Source organism: Bos indicus x Bos taurus, chromosome 4 (assembly GCF_003369695.1).
Source record: "Bos indicus x Bos taurus breed Angus x Brahman F1 hybrid chromosome 4, Bos_hybrid_MaternalHap_v2.0, whole genome shotgun sequence".
Taxonomy (NCBI): domain Eukaryota; kingdom Metazoa; phylum Chordata; class Mammalia; order Artiodactyla; family Bovidae; genus Bos; species Bos indicus x Bos taurus.
This window is the reverse complement of record NC_040079.1, coordinates 36,392,494-36,399,223: the sequence shown is the minus strand read 5'-3', so window position 1 is coordinate 36,399,223 and position 6,730 is coordinate 36,392,494. Positions and strand designations below refer to the sequence as shown.

At 38.0% G+C, this 6,730-nt stretch overlaps 1 pseudogene; it reads right to left on the bottom strand.

The window, feature by feature from the left end:
* Positions 1-5,773: 5,773 nt before the first annotated feature.
* Positions 5,774-6,462, bottom strand: LOC113891869 (annotated as a pseudogene).
* Positions 6,463-6,730: the final 268 nt, after the last annotated feature.

Here is a 6,730-nt window from a genome sequence, read left to right as displayed (position 1 = left end):
TTCCAAAGAAATCCCAGGGCTGATCTCCTTCAGAATGGACTGGTTGGATCTCCTTGCAGTCCAAGGGACTCTCAAGAGTCTTCTCCAACATCACAGTTCAAAAGCATCAATTCTTTGGCGCTCAGCCTTCTTCACAGTCCAACTCTCACATCCATACATGACCACAGGAAAAACCATAGCCTTGACTAGACAAACCTTTGTTGGCAAAGTAATGTCTCTGCTTTTGAATATGCCATCTAGGTTGGTCAAAACTTTCCTTCCAAGGAGTAAGTGTCTTTTAATTTCATGGCCGCAGTCACCATCTGCAGTGATTTTGGAGCCCAGAAAAATAAAGTCTGACACTGTTTCCACTGTTTCCCCATCTGTTTCACATGAAGTGATGGCACCAGATGCCATGATCTTCGTTTTCTGAATGTTGAGCTTTAAGCCAACTTTTTCACTCTCCACTTTCACTTTCATCAAGAGGCTTTTGAGTTCCTCTTCACTTTCTGCCATAAGGGTGGTGTTATCTGCATATGTGAGGTTATTGATATTTCCCCCTGCAATCTTGATTCCAGCTTCTGTTTCTTCCAGTCCAGCATTACTCATGGTGTACTCTGCATATAAGTTAAATAAGCAGGGTGACAATATACATCCTTGACATACTCCTTTTCCTATTTGGAACCAGTCTGTTGTTCCATGTCCAGTTCTAACTATTGCTTCCTGACCCGCATACAAATTTCTCAAGAGGCAGATCAGGTGGTCTGGTATTCCCATCTCTCAGAATTTTCCATAGTTTATTGTGATCCACACAGTCAAAGGCTTTGGCATAATCAATAAAGCAGAAATAGATGTTTTTCTGGAACTCTCTTGCTTTTTCCATGATCCAGCGGATGTTGGCAATTTGATCTCTGGTTCCTCTGCCTTTTCTAAAACCAGCTTGAATATCTGGAAGTTCACGTTTCACATATTACTGAAGCCTGCTTGGAGAATTTTGAGCATTACTCTGCTAGCGTGTGAGATGAGTGCAATTGTGCGGTAGTTTGAGCATTCTTTGGCATTGCCTTTCTTTGGGATTGGAATGAAAACTGACCTTTTCCAGTCCTGTGGCCACTGCTGAGTTTTCCAAATTTGCTGGCATATTGAGTGCAGCACTTTCACAGCATCATCTTTCAGGATTTGGAATAGCTCAACTGGAATTCCATCACCTCCACTAGCTTTGTTCGTAGTGATGCTTTCTAAGGCCCACTTGACTTCACATTCCAGGATGTCTGGCTGTAGGTCAGTGATAACACCAACATGATTATCTGGGTTGTGAAGATCTTTTTTGTACACTTCCTCTGTGTATTCTTGCCATGTCTTCTTAATATCTTCTTCTGTTAGGTCCATACCATTTCTGTCCTTTATCGAGCCCATCTTTGCATGAAATGTTCCTTTGGTATCTCTGATTTTCTTGAAGAGATCTTTAGTCTTTCCCATTCTGTTGTTTTCCTCTATTTCTTTGCATTGATCGCTGAAGAAGTCTTTCTTCTCTTCTTGCTATTCTTTGGAACTCTGCATTCAGATGCTTATATCTTTCCTTTTCTCCTTTGCTTTTCGCTTCTCTTCTTTTCACAGCTATTTGTAAGGCCTCCCCAGACAGCCATTTTGCTCTTTTGCATTTCTTTTTCGTGGGAATGGTCTTGATCTCTGTCTCCTGTACAATGTCACGAACCTCATTCCATAATTCATCAGGCACTCTATCTATTAGATCTAGGCCCTTAAATCTATTTCTCACTTCCACTGTATAATCATAGAGGATTTGATTTAGGTCATACCTGAATGGTCTAGTGGTTTTCCCTACTTTCTTCAATTTAAGTCTGAATTTGGCAATAAGGAGTTCATGGTCTGAGCCACAGTCAGCTCCTGGTCTTGTTTTTGCTGACTGTATAGAGCTTCTCCATCTTTGGCAGCAAAGAATATAATCAATCTGATTTCAGTGTTGACAATTTGGTGATTTTGGAGCCCCCCAAAATAAAGCCTGTCACTGTTTCCATAGTTTCCCCATCTATTTGCCATGAAGTGATTGGACTAAATACCATGATCTTAGTTTTTTGAATGTTGAGTTTTAAGCCAGCTTTTTCACTCTTCTCTTTCACTTTTATCATGAGGTTCTTTAGTTCTTCTCTTTCTGCCATAAGGGTGGTGTCATCTGCCTATCAGAGTTTATTGATATTTCTCCCGGCAATCTTGATTCCAGCTTGTGCTTCATCCAGCCTTGCATTTCTCATGATGTACTCTGCCTATAAGTTAAATAAGCAGGGTGACAATATACAGCCTTGACATACTCCTTCCCCAATTTGGAATAAGTCTGTTTTTCTATTTCTGGTTCTAACTGTTGCTTCTTGACCTGCATACAGATTTCTCAGGAGGCAGGTAAGGTGATCTGCTATTCCTATCTCTTTAATTATTTTCCATAGTTTTTTGAGATCCCTCACCTTGAACCAGACATCCTGGAATGCGAAATCAAGTGGACAATAGGAAACATCACTATGAACAAAGCTAATGGACGTAATGGAATTCCAGAATAGGAGATAGTGAAACCATTTTGAATAGTTGCTGAAATTTCCATCTGTTTTGAATTTGAAGAATCAAAATGTAAGCCAACTTGCATAGAATTTCCCATGACTTAATGCATCTAGAAACAGTCTTGTCCTTTTGTTGTATCCTTGAAATAGGAAACTAGCTTGACTCCATTTTATGGCTATGTGACATTTTGTTATACAAAATTGTAACATTTTTAATTATGTACATTTTTATGATGAGGCAGTATTATTTTTATCTCAGACAATTAACTCATGAATTATATTAGACTTTTCCCTGAAAAAAGAAAGAGAATTTTAGAAAAATGTAATCATGCTATTTTGAAGCCTTCATACATTTTGTTATGAAATGAAATAATAATGTAGAACATTATACTGTGATCAGAGCTGTAATGTAATTAATATGGAAACTGGAAATATGGCTAACTGTGAGTAAACTAGATTATAGTAGAGATAGAGTTGTAAAAAATGAAAAAGGAGTTAGAGATTTAATGCATAATTTTAACAGGGGAAAAAAGAGGTCCATGTATTTATAAGAAATTCAATGCATTTAAAATATGAAAACATTTGTGCATGAGTCATGGCAGTTGGAGAACTTGAGATGTTGGCAGCCAGGTCACAGAAGTAGCCAACAAGAATGCCATTATGCACAAGATATGTGGGCATAAGGGGTGCATGTTTTCCTACATGTCTTACTGTTGATCATATTAATGGGGATTAAAGCAGAGGATTGAGATTTGGATTTAAATAAGCAATATATAGCTTGGAGCTAATACTGAGAAATAAAGTTAAAGGCAATGAAAATCTAAGCCAAAGGAAAGAGCATAAGAGGCATTTATAAGGAGGTTGGAAAGAACATGCAGCTAAATGGTTAGAAAACAAAACAAGTGAGTGATTGGTATTTGACTTCTAAGTTTTCTTGAAAGCATGAACATGGATAGAGAAACAGATAGTCTAGGCTAGTGCTATATATGCTTTCAGAGGAAAATTTATCTCAAATATTATCTCAAATTCAAAACATTTTGTGAAGTTAAATTATATTCAGTCCAGCCTTTTCATATTCTGAAAGCCATAATTTTAAACCAGATATCCTAAAAATGGCAAAATTCTCCACTTAAGTATCCCTATTATAATTAGTAATATGTAATAAATAATGTATAGGACAAATACATTAAAAGAAAACAAAAGTAATGGGAGGGTAGTAGACAATCTATAACAGACCCCCATAATGTGCCTTTCATAAATAGCTTTCTTTAGTTCCATGCCTTCACATTTTGATTAGATGCCTTAACAAATAACTGTGCCCTGATAAATGCTTGCAGATAATGAGTTCAGCGTGTGCTGCAGTCCATGAGGTTGCAAAGAGTTGGACATGACTGAGTGACTGAACAACTACAACAGTGAGTTCAGTGGAAAGAAAGAAGTCTGAGAGTAACGCTGAACTTGCCTGATCCTGAGAGAAAGGAATAGCCTCGTACTTGCAGCACTGGCTTTTGCAAGATGTCAGCACTTACTGCTGCTCCTGCTGCTGGGCAGCTGCCCAGAAGGATGAGATGGAAACTGGCAGGGTCTGAGGCTATATAGTGCTCTAGGCTCTGGGAAGTTGTTTTCTCAAGTGTTATCTCATCTGAGTTCATCGACATAGCACCGGTTTTAGTGTTCCCATTTTATTAGGGAGGAAATGGAACATCTTGTCCTTTAACTTAAACAATGCCTCCTTGCCAGCGTGACACACAGCTAGAATTTGGATCGATGTTGCACAACTCCAAATCTTAGTACATTTCATGACCACAGTTTACTAACGCTTGCTCAGAGAGGAACTACTGAGGATTGTAGTTGAGGTTCCCATTAGGGTAGCATAATGAGGATCAGACCAGGAGACCTGGTCTGATCCTCATTATGAGAGTTCTTGAGAGTTAATGCCATGGCAGTGTGAGACAGCCTTGAGTAAGAAGGATGCAGCCTCCAAAATACCTTAGCTCTTTCCAGTGCTAAAGAACTCACCTGCCAGTGCAGACATAATGAGATGTGGATGTGATCCCTGGGTTGGGAAGATCTCCTGGGGAAGGGCATGCCAACCCACTCTGATATTCTTGCCTGGAGAATCCCATGGACAGAGGAGCCTAGTGGGCTACGGTCCTTAGGGTCACAAAGAGTCAGACAGGACTCAAGCAACTTAGCAGTCACACATGCTTACTGGATAAAGTAGGTCCAAGGCCTGTTTTTATACAATAGTAAACTAAGAATGATGTACTATATATTTAAAGGTTAAAAAAAAAAAAGAAACTTCAAGAATATGTGACAAAGAATATATGTAGCCAACAAATCCTAAAATATTTACTCTCTGTATCATTATAGAAAATGTTTACAGACTCCTGGTCTATTTAACTCTCCTGTGTCTTTAGTTGAGCAAAGAAGAAAATGATTTTCTACAGGAAGTCTGGCCAATTTGAGATGGTCAATTCTAGATGAGAGCTGAAGTCATTTTTGCTACTCTAAACAGAGTTGGCTCTCAGTTTGTTTGTGTGCATTCCTTTATTGATTTTCTAATATGCTTTATTTCAAAAGGCTTGATGATTATAAATATATATTATAACACAAAGATAACATCAAAAATATTAAAACAAAGAACAAAAGAAAAACAGTAAGGTGAGATTTAGAAGCCAATGACAATAGTGTGATATAGGAGTAATTATACTCCACAGTGCTCCAAATTTATCGATGTAATTTGGCTATTTCTAGATCCTGTGAAGTTAAATGATCATAATAAATGTTTCAGGAAATATTAATTGCTCCCAATAACTTATATTTTCTAGACAGGTATTTTATAGAGGATTTGTTATTAAAATAATGATATGTACATTTTTCTGAGTTGCACTTTAATAACATTCTGTTTTATGGAATCAAAAGAAAGATATCTTCATTGGTATTATCTTGAAATGCTTATTTTTGTTTATCCCTTTCAAAATTTCTAGTTGCATGTTACCAAGATTTTCCATAAATAAACTATATTTTCTTATGTGAACTAACAAACTAGAATTAAGATTGCCAGATATAACAGGTCTCTGAAATCTGAAATTACCTAGGAATTGCAGGAAAAAAAATCTAATGTCTTAAACATCATGCCATTGTCAAAAATAAAGGTCATTATCTAGAGGGAACTTTTTTCTAGTTAATACAGTGACTTTATTGCTTGAGTACATTAGATAAATTTATGCAACTAGAGTAGAGGCTGTTTATTACTCATATTTCCAATTGGGAGGGAAGACTCGTTTGGTCTTATAATATTGAACCAATGGTGAATATGGCTCTCAGTCAGAATCAGATGGAATTTAGCATCTTTATCCTTTTGGTTCCTCTAAAGATGCTTTCCAACAGCAACAGCTTTCTTAATTAAATGCTAAAGATCCTCAGGAAAATCAGGAGCAAGTCCTTTGGACTTAAGAATCCTCAAGATTTAATTGCCTGTCACAAAACATACTTCTGTAACACCATGTGGGTCTCTCAGGATCACACCTATTTGTGAGGGAGTCAGGCCTTTCTTGGGTTTACCAGGTGGCACTAGTGATAAAGAACCTACCTTCCAGTGCAGGAGACATAGAGATGTGGGTTCGATCCCTGGGTCATGAAGATCCCCTGGCGGTGGGCAGTGCAACCATTCCAGTGTTCTTCCCTGGAGAATCCCATGGACAGAGGACCCTAGCAGGCTACAGTTCATAGGGTCACACCGAGTTGGACATGACTGAAGTGACTCAGTAAGTAGCACACAGGCCCTTCTTGGCCAGTTTGTAGATCTATGCTTCACATTGTCAGAGGTCAGCTTTAGCCAGGTGGAGATGCTGTGGCTGTCGGGCAGAGTCCACTGGGACAGGCCCTTCCTGGGAGTGTGCACAGGACCCATGATCGTGGCAGTGTGGTAGCAAAAAGAGAGGACAGAAAGCTTTTAAATGAGTCCTATTCCTTTTTGAAACATTTGAACAGATATCAAATTCCATTCATCAGTTTTATTATCAAATCCTTCCATTGCAACAGACAGTTGTTCCAAATTAGTTCTCATGATAAAGATTATAATAGTGAATAAAATAAAATGCTAAAAGTATTATGTGAGTAAAAGTAATTTAAATGGTATCCAGACCCATCTTAAGTTTCAGTAAATCATATCCAACAAC